This window comes from Dermochelys coriacea, chromosome 11, assembly GCF_009764565.3.
Source record: "Dermochelys coriacea isolate rDerCor1 chromosome 11, rDerCor1.pri.v4, whole genome shotgun sequence".
NCBI lineage: Eukaryota > Metazoa > Chordata > Testudines > Dermochelyidae > Dermochelys > Dermochelys coriacea.
This window is the reverse complement of record NC_050078.2, coordinates 43,909,364-43,926,884: the sequence shown is the minus strand read 5'-3', so window position 1 is coordinate 43,926,884 and position 17,521 is coordinate 43,909,364.

The following is a 17,521-nucleotide window of genomic DNA, read 5'->3' as shown; positions in this document are numbered from 1 at the left end:
CTAATCAGGACCCTGCTTTTCGCCCTCTTGGACAATGATGTGTTCAGAGTGAGGCCATCATGATAATGCCATAAGGAGTGACTCCAAATGTGATCCGCACCAGAAGTACGTGCACTTTAGGGACACTGTATTCTTGATGGGCGAAATGTACAAGCTGAAGGATGACTTCAATTTGGTAAAAAAAGAAGGAGAGGGGAGAGAAATGCCAATCTCGTTTGGAACTATAGCTGAAATCTTCTGAACAAAACGTTCAAAGACACCTTGGAACATTCCCTAGAACCCACTGGCAAAAGACATTCCACCTGGGTATGAAATGGCACTTTAGCTTCTTTGGCTGGTCAAAGTTTACATATAAGATGCATTAAAAACCCTGGGATCTTATTCTAGGATATGCCAATGTATGCTTGGCTACACCTTTTTATGGATATCTATATGCATATATATGTTCATATTTTTACTTTAATAAAGACATCCCCAGGCATTATTTGCAAGCACACATAATTTACCTATGCTATTTGGCAAAGCAACTTCGTAAAAGAAAGTGAATGAATAAATACTTCATAACTTCTGGTAGAACAGACTGGCTCCTGTAATGAAGAAAAGATTTATGTCACGTTATTTCAGCCCAAATAGCAGCAGCCTCTGTTTGTCTCAGCCCAGTGCTTCTATTTAAATGTTACTTTCATATATTATGTGGCATTAATTTAACTATAGCTCATTAAGGCAGAATGAAATGGTTAAATTAACTTATCAACCCATAATGATGATGAATGAGGTATTAATTCAGATACAAGCTGGGCAATTTGCAAGTTTACGCATTCTGATGGTTCTCAAATAACATTTTGAATAGCGGGTCAGCGCCTCAATCAATTACATAACCATGTAAAGTCGGTCTCTCGGAAAAAAATCCTTTTTCATGCATATGCATTAAAACATGTTCGCAATTATCCTCGAAATTGCCTTCATTGGATTAAGCAGCAGTCTTGGACGCGGGTGCTGGTCTTCCCTGTGCCTTTATTAAAGCTCTGAGCAGCCTTAGCTATAACAGAGCAGATAGAGTGTTTGTTTAACCAATGTTTACTAAAGAAAGGCCAAAGCACTGCACTGGTTTTTGAGAACAAAAGAAAAAAACTCCTTTGGAAATGCTCCTATTAATCGGTCAGCAAATGCAGAAGCACTTGAAGAGAGCCACTAAAACTCACACATGTTTTCCTAGGACACAATTAAGTATTGTCCTCAAAGAGAGACTTTCGATAAGTGTCCTTTACGTGGATTCCGTTTAAGGCTCTTGACTCATTAATTATGAATGGTCTCTGTAGGAAAAGATTAGGTGTACATGGTTTGACACTTCGGTTTTACATGATATGCTGCGCTATCGTCGCAGTGACAGAGGGAAGTACTAATTACCCACGGCTATCTAATAACACGATTTTCTACCATTACCTCTAAAAGGCTAAAGTTAACCAAGAAGAAAATAATCATCATAAGCTATGGAGAGAAAAAAAACAGGGACGTATGGATTTCGCTGGGTCTTTAACTGTCGAATAATAGTGCATAGATCAGCTTAAGAATGATTATGACCAATCGAACATTTCAGGTTGTCTTTAAATAGCAGCTCACCCTCTCCCCCCGCCGCCCACGGCAAATCATTAGGAGCTGAAATGTAAGCCAGTCATTCCTCAAACTATACCAAGACTTTTAGAGTTGTGGGATGTGTTTAAAAATAGAGTCATCCTAGCGTTCTTTGCTGTCTGTTTACTTGCCAGCCAGGCCTGGGTGGAACAGGCCAAATGAAGGACCCACTCTTAAAAATATCTTCAATAAAACTTGCACAGTGTTTCAGTGGCTATAAGGCAATTGAGCTGTATAGTGCTTATTGAATAGTTATCCTGGGGATTAGCTCACAACAGAGAAGGGGAAAGAACGTTTCTAACTTTTCACTTTCCATTTCCAATCAAAATATAGAAAGACATTCTGATAACACTTTATAAAAGGATCGTCTTGTTTCTGGCTTGTCATATGGCAAAACCATTTCACATGCATTAATTCCCCTTCAATGATAAAAACAGAAACGAGTCGCTTTTTCCATAGCAAACAAGTTATTTCTATTTTGTAATGATTTGGGTTGATTTCTTACGAGCCAGGATAGGAAACTGCAGCTACTGTTTATTTGCTGCATACAAATCGTTGATTGCCAGCTTTAATAAGCAGAGATCTCTCGTTTCAAACTACTGTATCAGATTTTCCTGTGAAATTGGCTCCGTTGATTTCAGTGATCAAAGGGGGGTATTGCGTGCTCAAAGACAAAATGTCAAAAACCTCCTGTACGTGTAGCGATATCGCTGTGTCCACCTACAAAGTTGTAATATTCCCCCTTTTCCTTCGTTCTTTCCAATAACATTATCTGAAGTATAGGAAATGGTATTGTAAAGGCTTCAGAGGTTGCAATTTTGATAATATACCAATGATTTGATAATAGGTGACATTACAAACCATCTGGAATGGATGGTTCTGAAACATGATTAAAATAATCAGAAGTAAGGTGAAAGGATAATTAAAGGAACAACAAAAATAATGACTAGACAGTTCAGGGAATTTCCATCTGATTACTTAAGATCACATTGCGCCATTGATTCGGAAGCAGAATGTTTCACTGGCTTCAACTGACAGTTGTACTTAAAAATCAGTGACACAATATGGACCGCAGGGCTTCTTAGGGTAAAAGAAAATAAAACACCCACCCACACCAAATTCGTTTAAAAAGGTGGTGGTGAGTTCTTTGTAGCGGATAGGCAGCTCCAGCCAGAGAAGAGGTTGAAGATGGAGACCAGCTAAGAAACGGTCACGAGATGATGGAACTTACTTGCCATTGAAGTCAATGACAAAATTTCAACTCGCCATAATTTGCTTTGATGGGATAGGGAGGAGTTAGCGAGGCGCAGCTAGGATGAAACAATGGAAATAGTTACGGAAAGATTCAGCTCTATTCTCGTGCCTCTGTAGTCGTTGAATACATCTGACTCATATAACATACACTCGCATGTGTTAACTTAGTGCAGTCTTAAATTATATTTACAGGAGACCTTCGTTGGTTCCCGGGAATTGGAAAAATAACACAAGATTCAGAAAAGCAAAGGAGAAATGATCCAAACAGCAGCTGAGTATCATATTAGAAACAATAGTTGGGACTCAGTGAGGTAAAATGTTGATAAACATAATGTGACTGGAGACAGCCAAAGTAGATTTATGAGAGGACAGGGCTTGTTTAACTAGTTTGACGGGATTCTTCAAAGATAGTTCGCCAAGCACACAAGGAAAAGGCAGCAGCTATTAGATCCGCTCAACACCTCCTGAAGTTTCACACTAGAATTTTTTGGTCAGAGTAGAGAACAACACGATAGAGGAGGAGGAGGAATTCGCTACTACGGGGCTGGGTGCTATAGAAACCCCAGAGAAACAGAGAGGATGAGAGAGAGAGAGAGAGAGAGAGAGAGAGAGAGAGAGAGAGAGAGCTTGGAAAATTGGCTGAAAAACAGCAGGTAGCTGCAAAGGGTCATTTCTCTCGATGTAAAGAGGTTACCAATCGTTTACATCAAGCTTTGTTTTGGGGATCTGTCTTGTTTAACATGAGGATTTTAAGATTTGAGATTGCAAATAATGAGGAAGATGTAACAAAATCCATATAGAGAAATGTAAATAACCTATCTGTAAGCAATCCACCAAAGCAGACAGTATACACTACATGGAACAGTCAAACACCATGCTGGTCAAACACGGCAATTAGAGTTTACTGAGGGAAAAATCTTTGATGTTACTGTGTAAGCCCAGTATGCAAACATGGTAGTGGGTTGGATTTAAAGTTTAGCTTTAGCTGAAAACTATTAGAAACTATTTTATGGAATGTATAGTACTGAGAAAGCCTTCCAAAGTACAACGACCTGGTTAGACTTGATTCAAAACAATACACTTGGATAGCTTTTGACAATCTTTTCATACCAGTGGTTTATTAAACTGGAAAAATACAACACAAGGAATAGGTCAGGACCTGTCTCCACTGAAGCTGAATGTTACTTCAGCTAAAATAATTCTGACAGACTAACAACAAAAATAGGAACCTGCACCACTTACTCACTCGAGTAAGGATTATTGGTGTGCGTAAGGGTGGCGGGATTGGTCCCTAAAGACTAGTTCCCACTCCCACTGAAGTCAGTATGAGATCTGGCATTTCTATAGGTGGCAAGAGCATAGGACCTTTCTTCTCCAGCCCTACCTCTGGGCTGGATCTGAAAGATGTGGTACTTCTAGGAAAGGTGCTGTGGTCCTCTGCGTACATAGATATTCATTGGAGCTGAGGGTTTTCAGCACTTATCGGCAATGCTCAACACTTGCAAATTCAGGCTCTCCTGGGTTTTTCCTTTCTTTTTAGTTGGTTAAACATTTGCCTGAAATGAAATCACTGGACGCTTGAAAATGAAGTGTAGTGGTAACTCTGAGACAGCACAAATAAAACTCGCATACATGGTAAACTTAAGAAAAGCTATTGGGTAAGTTAATGACAATTTTTGTAAATCATCAGAAAATTCTCTGTAAACATGAAATCTGTCAAACCCTTGTCCTTTTGAAGGACCGTAGCAAATAAATCACAGCAAAAATATGAAATCTCGAAAATAAATGAACGGTTTTATATAGATACCCATTTGTGCAATTATAGCAAGGAATTCCTGGGTGAGAAAGCCAGAAAACTGACCAAGATATTTTTGATCATTGTCATAGGATCATATGTTGTGGGGTTGTTTTTTCTCGTTGAATCTTTCATTAGCTGTCTGTCATTTTTTCATAAGCCAGCAAAATGATTAGCATTAATTTCCTTGTTCTCTTGGTTCCTGCGATACTTTCTTTTGCCTTTTGTACTATTGCACAGACGTATTATCTCCTGATATGTTCCTGTGCTTCCCATTTCCCCTTTTTACAGTAATTCAATTGTCTGAAGCTTAAATAAAATAAATAATGGCCACATTAGAAAGAAAAGCCAGGTCCTGCAAATTTACTCAGACGAGTAATCCGTAATAACATCCATGTTCTCATCTGAAGTCAATCGGACTCCTGCGAGTAAAGGCTGCAGGGCTGGGTTCTTAGTTCTCCACTGCTGCCAGTGGGCATGGGGGAATGTTAAGTGCACGGAATGTTTACTTTATAGGGTAACCTGTTATGTCCTTTAAAGCTACTTTGGTAGCACACTCCACCTTCCATGTGAAAGTCTCTCTCTCCTTCTTGCACTTTGGCTCCCAACCACCAAAACACAATTATAACTGCTTTGATAGATCTTTACAACACTCCAAATGCTTGGATGTCAAGGGTAGTGTTTTAAAGGGGATGATGCAGTGTGCAGCAATTCATATGAGGTGGCTAACAGTTCTTTTATGTGAAAAGGATACCCAGATTTTTAACACCAGGATGTATAACTGACAAAAGATTGCACTATTTAAAAACCAAAATTTAAATCCACATGATAATAGTAACAAGGCAGAAGAAAAATAGACTTCTCTCTATCTAGTTTCTAGTGGGAAAGCAATCTCTTAAAGGCCTTTTGCAGCCTGTAGGCTCTGAGTAAGTGAAAGTAAGTTCCTGGTAAATTATTAATCATGTATGATCTTCGCAGCTAAAGACAATCGTGCCCTTATTGCCTCTGGCCTGCAGTTTCAGGGAGTTGTTAATTGCAACACAATCTGAATGAAGGCCTTGGAAATCTGGAATACAAACTAGGAGCTGTTCTTAAATGTTTCTATTTTGAGGGCTCCGGGTCAGTGTCTTTCCCATTCCTGTTTTGCATTTCACCGAGAAGGCTTTTATGGTGTGGCCAACTCCCACAAGACGGATTTTGGGGGAAAAAAGTCTCCCCTTTGTCGTGAAGCACTTTTGCTTTACTTTCTTTTTCTCTACGCTAACGAGGTACACGAGAACCTGAGCTCAACAGCGGATCTCGTGCTGTTTGTTTTCTCCCTGACTGGGAAATGCAGCCCGCAGCTGACATTGGGGTAATCTGGAGTACAAGGCACTGTGAGCGCTTGCAGCTGGTTCCATGCAGTTTATATACAATGGTTGCTGTCCCGTTAGGTTCGGTTTCCGGCCTGATTTCTAGGTACAGTGACATGAGACAGTAAAAGCCAGCGCAGGCATTCCGCAAAACTACCAGTAACAAAGGTTAGGTTAGACCTTACAGAAAAAGAAAAATATGAAGAAACACCCCGATAAACGTTATAAGGTAGCATCACTCTTATTATACCCCCGTTGTCCTGCCTGGTCAATATGTACGGGCATAGGGGGAAGGACAAACACAGCTGATGTCTTAATAACAAAGTATATTCAGTTATTCTGGCTCTCCCTTTTACTGGCGCGATAATTCATGAGAAAGGTAATGTGTGCAAGCATAACTATGTTTTAAAAAGCAGGAATACTGAGCTCTTCAATCTTAATAAGCGGCCCCACTTGCTCCTAGCAGTATCAGCAAGGGACTGGACACCGGCAGGTTACACAGAGATTTGGGAGAGCCTCATTTCATTCCTGCCAAGCAATCCTTCTCACTAGCGTCAGTTTGACTTTTTAATATATTCCCAGACTTTGATAAACTCTTCCAGACATCCCTATGGAGATCAGAAAGAGGACTAGCTGCCCTTTTTTGGTAGAGTGAGGATGTGTGTGACTAGAAATGGGGGGGCCAGAGGGGAGGAGAGGAAGGGAGAAGGGAGGTAGGAGTCCTTTTATTTTGATAGTATCCCTTCGGACTAGAAATGCAAAGACTGATGAAAGCGTTATCTGATGGAAGATTAGAATGCAGTCTGCAAGTCGAACCCCCGTGCAGATCACAGGAGTTTATTAAATATATAATGGGCTCTGTAAATGTTTTCTCAGGGTAAAAGGAAATGCACAGAACTTATCCCGGAGTCCTGTATTTTACATAGTGACAAGGCATGAATCTCCTTGTAATTAATATACAACACCTGATTTCACTTTTCACCAAGCACAGTTATATAGGTAGGTAGGACAATTTAAAGAAAATAACATCTGAATTTAAATCCTTTATATTTTAAACAATGACTAGATATTATTAACACATTATTAAAACTCCATTTAGAGGAACTTAATGAGACTTCACGTACTATCATTGGTAGAGAATTTCACAGAAGTGAAGTGATCATTAAAGCCATGTCTATCATTTCCAGACAACGCAAATGAGGCTTTTGCCTAATTGAATTCAATTTCTCTTGGCATTTAAAGGCAAAACTATTTATTGTCCAATATGTGAGAGCGATCAGAACCATTCTAATTATGTATGAAAACCCTACTCTGTTAGATTAAAAACCCTGTGTTTCACAGAAGTATGTTTCCCATCATACACAAATCAGTAAGAGACTAGTGGCCACACTCCTCCATAATAAGCTTTTGAAAACGAATGGGCATGCAAGAAAAATGAAGGTTTCCCTCTCCGCCCCACCACCAAGTTCTCTTTCCTAGTTAACCATCTCATTTCGAGAAACCTATTCACATAGAGGAGGTGGCAAATCAGGTAAAGAGGACAAAAGTGCAGCCTTAAGGAAACTAAGAAAGGAAATAAAAAACTTAAGAGAGTAGGCAGTCATAAAAATGCATTTTCCAGTGCAGATTTATTATGGTCTTTTTGCTGAGTATGAGTCAATGAGCAGGGAAAAAATATGCTCATTTTGACAGTTAACTAGCATTAGAATTTATAGAAAGAATCAAAGTTGTTGGGGTAGGCTTTGAAAATGCTTATAAATTGGAGCCAAAGTTATTTCGGAAATATTGCACTAAAGTATGTGGGAATCTTTTTGCCTTTTAAAATATAAACTTATATTCTAATTTCCAGAGGTGCTAAGCACCCACAACTCCCAATCAAATTTTCAGAATGGAGAGGGGTAACTAGTGGTGTTCTCCAAGGGTCAGTCCTAGGACCAATCCTATTCAACTTATTCATAAATTATCTGGAGAAAGGGGTAAACAGTGAGATGGCAAAGTTTGCAGATGATACTAAACTGCTCAAGATAGTTAAGACCAAAGCAGACTGTGAAGAACTTCAAAAAGATCTCACAAAACTAAATAATTGGGCAACAAAATGGCAAATGAAATTTAAGGTGGATAAATGTAAAGTAATGCACATTGGAAAAAATAACCCCAACTATACATACAACATGATGGGGACTAATTTAGCTACAACTAATCAGGAAAAAGATCTTGGAGTCATCGTGGATAGTTCTCTGAAGACGTCCACGCAGTGTGCAGCGGCAGTCAGAAAAGCAAACCTGATGTTAGGAATCATTAAAAAAGGGATAGAGAATAAGACGGAGAATATCTTATTGCCCTTATATAAATCCATGGTATGCCCACATCTTGAATACTGCATACAGATGTGGTCTCCTCATCTCAAAAAAGATATACTGGCATTAGACTAAAATGATTAGGGGTTTGGAATGGTTCCCAAATGAGGAGAGATTAAAGAGGCTAGGACTTTTCAGCTTTGAAAAGAGGAGACTAAAGGGGGATATGATAAAGGTATATAAAATCATGAGTGGTGTGGAAAAAGTGAATAAGAAAAAGTTATTTACTTGTTCCCATAATATAAGAACTAGGGGCCACCAGATGAAATTAATGGGTAGCAGGTTTAAAACTAATAAAAGGAAGTTCTTCTTCACTCAGTGCACAGTCAACCTGTGGAACTCCTTGCCTGAGGAGGTTGTGAAGGCTAGGACTACAACAGGGTTTAAAAGAGAACTGGATAAATTCATGGAGGTTAAGTCCATTAATGACTATTAGCCAGCAGGGGTAAGGAATGGTGTCCCTAGCCTCTGTTTGTCAGAGGGTGGAGATGGATGGCAGGAGAGGGATCACTTGATCATTACCTGTTAGGTTTACTCCCTCTGGGGCACCTGGCATTGGCCACTGTTGGTAGATAGGATACCTTTGACCCAATATGGCCATTCTTATATTCTTATGTTATCAGAGTTACGGATGCTCAGCACTTCTGAAAATCGAGCCAGTAGTGCCTCTTCCTGTATGTAGATAGTCCGTGAAAAAACAAAACAAAAATACCCTACAAATTCAGTTCTTATGTGAAAAATTCTACCACTGGTGTGTTCCTCAAATAATTGGTTGTCATAATATTTAAATGATGACAGTGCTATACATACATAATATGTGGGAAGTTATGTTTTTAAAAAGTATGTTTATTTATTGTGGGGTTAACACAACCTTGGATTTCAGAATTAGACATTATTAATTTACTTGTTCTCTTTTCATATAAGATTGAATTTATTCATTCAAAATCAGTTTTCTTTTTAAACCTGGTTACTCATCCTTTGTTTTTCTTTAGGTAAAGTAAACATCAAGTATATTTTCTTTCCACAGTCCTTCAAAAAGCTATTTTCCATAATTCAGGTTTATCTAGATCCATCTTCCCTTTTGTTCATAATATTTCCTTTAAAACATAAAGAAGACAGTTATTTACTGTCTAACTAAATAGACACCTCTAGTTAAAGTTGTAAACTCTATCATGCTGCTGTTCTGGCTTTGTTTTTCATAATTTTAAAAATATGAACAAATCAATTATATTAGCCAGATGGCTTGATCATATCAACCATCTTATAAGCTAATTGTAGTTTAAACACTGGCAACTTATTAGTGAAGGTGTTTAGGAAAGCTCTCTCCACTCCTGTCTTGTTTAAAAGATGATTGAAATGACAATTTTCAGAGTAGCAGCCATATTAGTCTGTATCCGCAAAAAGAAAAGGAGTACTTGTGGCACCTTAGAGACTCACAAATTTATTTGAACATAAGCTTTTGTGAGCTACAGCTCACTTCATAAGCCACAAGTACTCCTTTTCTTTTTGTGAAATGACAATGGATACTAAAAGTGAAGTCATTACATCTTTTATTTTCATATTTCATTTTCTGGGTACCAAAGAGTCCAAAATAGCCTTAGCAAATCTCTAGCTTGATTTACACTAGTGGAAAGCAGGATATAAGACCATCAGACTTTCATTTCAATCTATCTAAGTTTGTAATAATTTGCTTAAAAGAAGCCAGTTTTCAGCAATTAACTGGTAGGTAGTACATTTTTTAGTTATTTTAGAGGTGTGTATTAGTAACAATGTACAAGTGGTTCCTCTCTGGCATTTACATACTGCACTATAAAACTTCACCCTTCAGTGATCCTAATACTTTGTCCATTAAATGTACTTACTCATTTAAATGGGAGTGTATTTAACTGCTAAACAGATGGTCTCTACACTGTGCACAATTATAAAGCAAGGGTTTGTGTATACGACCATATTTTAGGCTCCAGATTTCCTGCTTCCCTATGCACATTTCAAAGCAGTTTGTTTTTCCATACAAAATATTAATACAGGTGGAAAAGCCAGTCTGGAATTCAGATAGCATCTTTTTTGCTATCAGAGCTCTTGTGAACACTATTGCAGGAAAGCTCCTTTATTCTCCAACAGTGGCAACTTTCAAGGATTTTAACTAGTGCTGTACTTTAAATTTTTAAATCACTTTAACAGCATATTTGAAATAGTCTCTGGGATGGTGGAATTGTAAATACCTGATAGGCATTTGGGATCCCTGGTTACTTCATTAACTACATGTTGAGAAAAGTCTCTTGGCCCCAAATTAGCACTATTGAAGTAGTAGCCAGGTCAGTGAATAGATCTGCTCTCTTTAGAGCTGCAATATATTTACATATATATTACATCCCTCCCCACCACACACACCTATGCACCTGCCCATCCACACACTTAAAGTAACAAAATTAAAAAAAGAAAGGTTGCAAAGTTAACCACTCACAATTTAGGAAATTGCAGAATTAAGGTTGTTTGTGTAACCTTAATTTAGCCCCTTGTGTGAATGCATTATGAAATAGTACTTAATTACATCATCACATGCTAATTTTTCCACAGGACCCTGCCTCATTCAGTGCACAGAATGGATGGCACTCATTGAAGGAGCAGCTATTCAATACTTTATTTTAGCCTAATTGTTCCATGTGTGGCTCTAAGCCTTATTTACTACACACTATTCAAACCCAACTCTGAGAATTATTAATTTCCTCATAGGATTGTTTACGGTACTGATAAGTATAGTATTTGAATGTTTCACAAACATTAATGAATTTATGTTCACAATATCCCTGTCAGATGAGGGGATACTATTATCCCAGTTTTATAGCTGGAGAACTGAGGCACAAAGAGATTAAAGTATATCCTGTTCACTGAATGAGAGGGGGTCCTGTGGAAAAAAATGGTATGTGATCATGTAATTAATGACTGTATGAGAATACAAATGCACAAGGGGGCTGAATCAATGTTGCACAGGTAATCTTAACTGTGGCATTTTCTAACTTTTGAGTACTTAACTTTTCAACCTTAACATTATTTTAACATAGTTTTTTGTGTGTAATTTCCTAAGTTCTTTAAAAGAATAAACTGAAAAAAATCCATCATGTGGGAATCATACCTACCCCTAAATGGGTCATCAACAGAATTGGAACCTTTAGAGTCAATACAGAGACCTCTGCCACTTGAGCTAACAAAGTAACTGATAGTGGTAACAGGCTGTCATCCTCCCTGTGGACCAGCAACTAGAAGGGGATGACGCATGCATATTTTTTCATTGGGTTTCAGATATTTGATTACACTGGGCTTAGGAGTCCTGGATTCAGTTCCAGCATCTAGAGGGGAATGTGCTATAAAGGACAAAATCCCTTCTGTCCCTGTTCTCCCAGTTCTGCTTGTGTCCCCTCCAGCCTGTCCTTTTGCCAGTCCAGTCTCTTCCTAAGCCCTAGATCCTCATCCCAGTCCCAGTAACCACCCTGTGGGGTTCCTCATTCCAGTTCAAGTTCCCTTGACCAGCCAGTCCTAGTTATGCTCTCCAGGTTCCTTGTTCAAGTCCCAGTTTCCCTCTACTCTCTATTATGCTCCTCATCAGAATTTCCTTCCAGGCCCTTCGCCCAGTAGATCCTAGTCTCTTTCTCATCCCCTTGGGCTCCTTGTCAAGCCAGTACCAGTCTCTCTCCTCCCACTCCCCCAGTGTGTCCACAACCTCAAGCCATTAAAAAAAATGCAGGTGTAGGTCCTTCAATTGTTCCACAGTGGGAAAGCATAGTTACTTGGGGTCTGATCGGAAATACAGTATAGTCAATGGGCTTTGGATCAGGCTGTATGTCAGTAGCATTTGCCATTTGACTCAAGACTATTTCAATTTCTTTTGTTTTGCTTTAGTGGTGTACCATCAGTGTATCACTTTATTATTTATTTGTATGATGGTAGTGCCTAGAGGTCCTAACCAAGTCAGGGCCCCTTTTTGCAAGGCACTGTACAGGCATATAGTAAAAAACAGTCCTTGCCCCCATGAGCTCACAGCCTTTGTTCAAGACAAGATGTAACAGGTGGATGAAGCCAACAAATGGGGGAAAGAAATGGAATGCACTGGAGGAATAGTAATACATGCTTATTTTTTCATATACTAGATGGATACAGAATTTGTAGATATAGGGTGTTTCTGTTTGGTTCTGTTAATGCAGACAAATAAACAGATCAGTGGCCATAGTCTCAGCTTGCCATCTGTTAAACTATTATCATGGGGGTCTGTGCTACTGGCATTCTGGTAGAAGTGAGTTTAAAGATGGATTTGAGATAGGATGTCATAGTGGCATTAAAGGTCTGACACTGATTGCTGGGAGGAAAAAAGTGAATAACTCGCAAAGGAGGCACTTTTTCATGATATAAGGGCAGCCCAGCCTATGCCAGATGCTGTTCTGCTTGTTTTGGCAGACCTTTATGTGGATTTGGCTCTGGGCTTCTGGGTTTCTATATCAACACTCTGCCAAATATGATGCATGATCATATGATGCTTGTGTCTATTAATGGGCTTCTACTTACATTTACTTGGGGAGGGGAGAAGGTGGGGGGTTGTTTTTATGTTCCTTGAGCATCATCTTGCTGCCCAATCCAGAATGAGTTTTTTAGTCATTTTTTTCTTGGACTTGATGTAAACTCTCATAGTGATTGTGATTATTACTATTTGAGAAATAAACTGTGTTCAGCTGGAAGTATAAAGCCCCAACAGCATATTCATCATATGTATGATCAGGAAATACTGTCAATGACATTTGTACAGTACCGTTCATGCACAGATCCCCCACAGCATTTTGTACACAGATTGACACACAAATCACTTCAGTTTTGGTGTTTTCCAAATTCCAAATTTTGCTTGTCTTAAATTCTCCCTGCAGCTGCCTGCAGGTGGAAGGCAGCAGCCATCTGATCATACCCAGTACCATTACAAAATTATTCCAAACAGAAAGCGAAGATAATTTTTTCTAATTGAAATTGATGAGAGAATTTGAGGATGGGAGGACTGGGATTTGGAAAGAACCAGCCCTGACACCCCAGCTCCTGGGACTGAAGAGAAGAGCCATTGATAAAATTGTATTACTTTAATGGCTGTCATGAGATTCACAAGAAATGTTAAATGGACTGCTTGCCATTTACAAAAAAATTAATGAAACACGAAATTCAAAAATGTCACCAGTTTTTCACATATTGTACATGAATGTAGAAACACCTGAGAGATGTGGACATTATTGTTCAATCCATTTTGCTGAGGTAAAAATGAAAGTGCTACTGGTCAGTCAGGAATCAGTTTGGAGTGGGTAAATCTACTGTGGGGGCTGCTGTGATCGAAGTAGCCAGGGCAATCAATTCACTTCTGCTAAGAAGGATAGTGACTCTGGGAAACGTGCAGGACATAGTGGATGGCTTTGCCACGATGGGGTTCCCAACTGTGGTGGGGTATTAGATGGAATGCACATCCCTACCTTGCCAAAGAGTACATAAACCAGAAGAGGTACTTTTTAATGGTGTTGCAAGCGCTAGTGGATCACTGGGGCCATTTCACTGACATTAGTGTGGGATGGTTGGGAAAGGTACATGACGCATGCATCTTTAGGAACTCTTGTCTCTTCAGAAAGCTGCAAGAAGGAACTTTCTTCCCAGACCAGAAAATTACCTTTGAAGATGTTGAAATGCCAATAGTTATCCTTGGAGACCCAGCCTACCCCTTGCTCTTGTGACTCATGAAGCCATACACAGGCAGCCTGGACAGTAGTAAGGAGCAGTTTAACCATAGGCTGAGCAAGTGCAAAATGGTGATAGAACGTGCTTTTGGACATCTAAAGGGGCGCTGGTGCAGTTTACTCACTAGGTTAGACCTTAGTGAAAGCAATATTCCTATTGTTGTTGCTGCTTGCTATGTTCTACATAATATCTGTGAAAGCAAGAGGGAAAAGTTTCTGGTGGGATGGGGAGGGGGGTTGAGGCAGAGCACCTGGCTGCCAATTATGAGCAGCCAGACACCAGGACAATAAGAAGAGCACATCGAGGCGCACTGCATCTCCTAGAGGCTTTGAAAACCAGTTTAATGAATGATCCAACACTGATGTGACAGTTGTGTGTGGTGTTCCTTACCAACCTTCCCTCTTTCATCTGTATTGCCCTGTAAACTAAACCCCCATGAACCACAGTGTGCACAGTGAATAAAGAGCCTCTTGTACTCAGTTCATGCTTTTTTATTATGCTAACAAACACTGAACAGACACAGCAATGAATAGCAATGATAACCAGGTAAAGGCCTGATAACACAGAGAGAGAGGGGCAAGGACACATAGCTTATTATAATTGCACTGTCTAGCAATCAAAGCTGTGGGAATGAGAGCTTTCTGCTCCATTAACCATTCACTGGAGTTGAGTTCAAGGGATAATGGAACTCCCGCCGCGCATTCTAGGATGTCTAAGAGAGGAGGATATGAAACTTGGTGAGGAAGGCAGCTGGTTCTTCACTGGGTGCAGCGGGACTCTAAAGTCTAGCTGCCTTTCCTGCAACTCAGCCAGACTCCTCTACATGTCTGTTTGCTCCCCCATAAGCCATGATGCACATGCTCTCTGAGAGTGTGAGCCTCCATGCAAGGAGCTGGGCCCTGTCAGCCTCAGAGGAATGCATCAAATCACAGAACATGTCTTCCCTTGTCCGCTTTTTTCGCCTTCTAATCTGGGACAGCCTTTGTGCAGGAGTGGAGGAAGCACCCAAAGAAAATGTTGCAGCTGCAAGGAAATGCATACCTTGTTGAAAACAAAAGGTTAACTGTTGCAATGAATTAAACAATTCACAGCAGCAAATACATTCCTTGAGGTACTTGGCCAAATGTTGTGTTTTAAAAGAAGAGCCTGCCAGTAAGGTATAACACATGGCAGAAAGCTGGGCAGCAGATTTCAGTTTGCAGGCAGGTATGGTAAGCACACAGAAAGGGTAGGCAGTGTGAGGGCATACCAGGGGAAATTTTTTAGTATGGAAACTCATGGCATGTAAACAGGCTTTTCCGGGGAGCACCCTTTGTGTGGCTGAACTGGCCACCACTGTATCCCAATTGTTTACCTCAAATTAAACAATATCCACAATTGCATTTAACCTCTGTAGTGTTATTACAAGAGTGCACTCACCAGAGGTGCCTTCCCTGCCATCACAGTCCCGCACCAGTGGATCCTGTGAGGGGATTGGCTCCAGAGTTAGGAAAAGATCCTGGCTGTCGGGGAGAATGGATCCATCTGTTGCCTGCTGCGCATTCTCCTCCTCCTCTTCCTCATCAACAATGTCCTCCTTGTTTTTGCCAGGGGCCACCTCGGTCCCCTGGGAGGTATCCATGGAGAGTGTTGGGGTACTGGTGGGGTCCCCTCCCACAATTGCATGCAGCTGCTCATAGAAGCGGCATGTCTGTGGCTCAGCACCAGAGTGACTATTTGCCTCCCTTGTCTTCTGGTACACTTGCCTGAGCTCCTTTATTTTCACACAGCACTCTGTGTGTCCCTGGTTTAGCCTTTTCCCACCATGCCCTGTGCAATTTTCGCATAGATGTCAGCATTTCTTCTGCTGGTTCAGAGCTCTGCCTGCACAGACTCTTCTCCCCATACAGCAATGAGATCCAGTGTCTCCCGTATGCCTCATGCTGGAGCACGTTTGCGTACCTGGGCAGCCAAGGTCAACTGTGGTGGTGAGGTCTCCATTCTGACTAAACCGGAAATTCAAAAGTTCCTGGGGCTTTTCCTGTTTACCTGGCTGAAGTGCAGTGGAGTTGAAAGTGCTGTCCAGAGCAGACACACTGGAGCACTCTGGGACACCTCCCGGAGGCCAAACAAGTCAAAATACACTGTGCTGTGTCTACACGACACCTAATTCGACCCAGGAAGATTGAATCTAGTGTTACTCCTCTCATTGAGGTGGAGTACAGGTGTCAATTTTAAAAGCCCTTTAGGTCAGCAGGAAGGGCTCTGTAGTGTAGACAAGCTCATTATAAACTCAACCTAATGAGGGGAATGTCGATCTAATGACATAGTGTAGATAAGCCCAGAGGTTAAAAAGGGGGCCAAAGGGATTTTGTTGGGTTAGAGGCAGTCCTCTGATCTCCTGAGGGCATGTCTACACTTACTAGTGAAGACCTGCTAAATCGACTGCAGATTGCTCACCCATCAACTCCGGTACTCCACCAGAATGAGAAGTGTAAGATAAGTCAATGGGAGAGTGTCTCCCGTCAACCCAGTGCACTGTAGACACGGCAGTAAGTTGATCTAAGCAACGTTGACTCCAGCTATGTTATTCACATAGCTGGAGTTGCGTAACTTAGGTCGACTTACCCCCGTAATGTAAACTAGGTGTTTTCTTTTCTCTCTTGCCTCTGCTGCTCTCGATGGTCTGCTCTTCAGGGAGTGATCCTTGCTTTAGCTGCACTATGGGAAGACAGCAAAAATGATAGAAAGGGTCCCTGACTCAAGCCTGACCCACATACAAAGCTTCCTAGAGAAAACAATAAGATTTCAACAAGCTCAAAGTGAATAGAAGTTTTTTACACCTTTTCCAGATATGCACTGAATCATTCCTAGTGCCTTATAAAGCATTATTTGGTTGACAGTGTCTATTAAAATATCTGTTTATGAAATGCAATGTTGCCCCACAAAATTTACCATTTTGTGCTATGAAAAATGGCCCTTTTTTCTGCGAAAAAATAAAATAAATAAAATCCAGCCTTAGCAGTGGGATCTTTAATGTCAACAAATGGGCAGGATGTCAGTTTTATGCCACATCTGAAAGACAGATATATATTTTCCACCATTTCTCATATCCTATTTATGATTGTTGCAATCACAAATAATGTAGCTGAGATCTAGTATATACTTTGCCTGTACATATGGCAACATCTTGCTGCGGTGGTTAGAGCATTTTGTCACAGCTATTTATCTATCTTGGGTTTTCACCTAATTTTTAATTTTCTCCATTCTTCAGGGGCAGAAGAGCATAATTTTGTGTATACCTATCTTTTTATAAGTGTACTGATGCAATGGGAAGGTCCTATAGAAAAGATATGCTTTACATTTTGGTCTGCGTGTTGGGGTCACTATACAGCCTG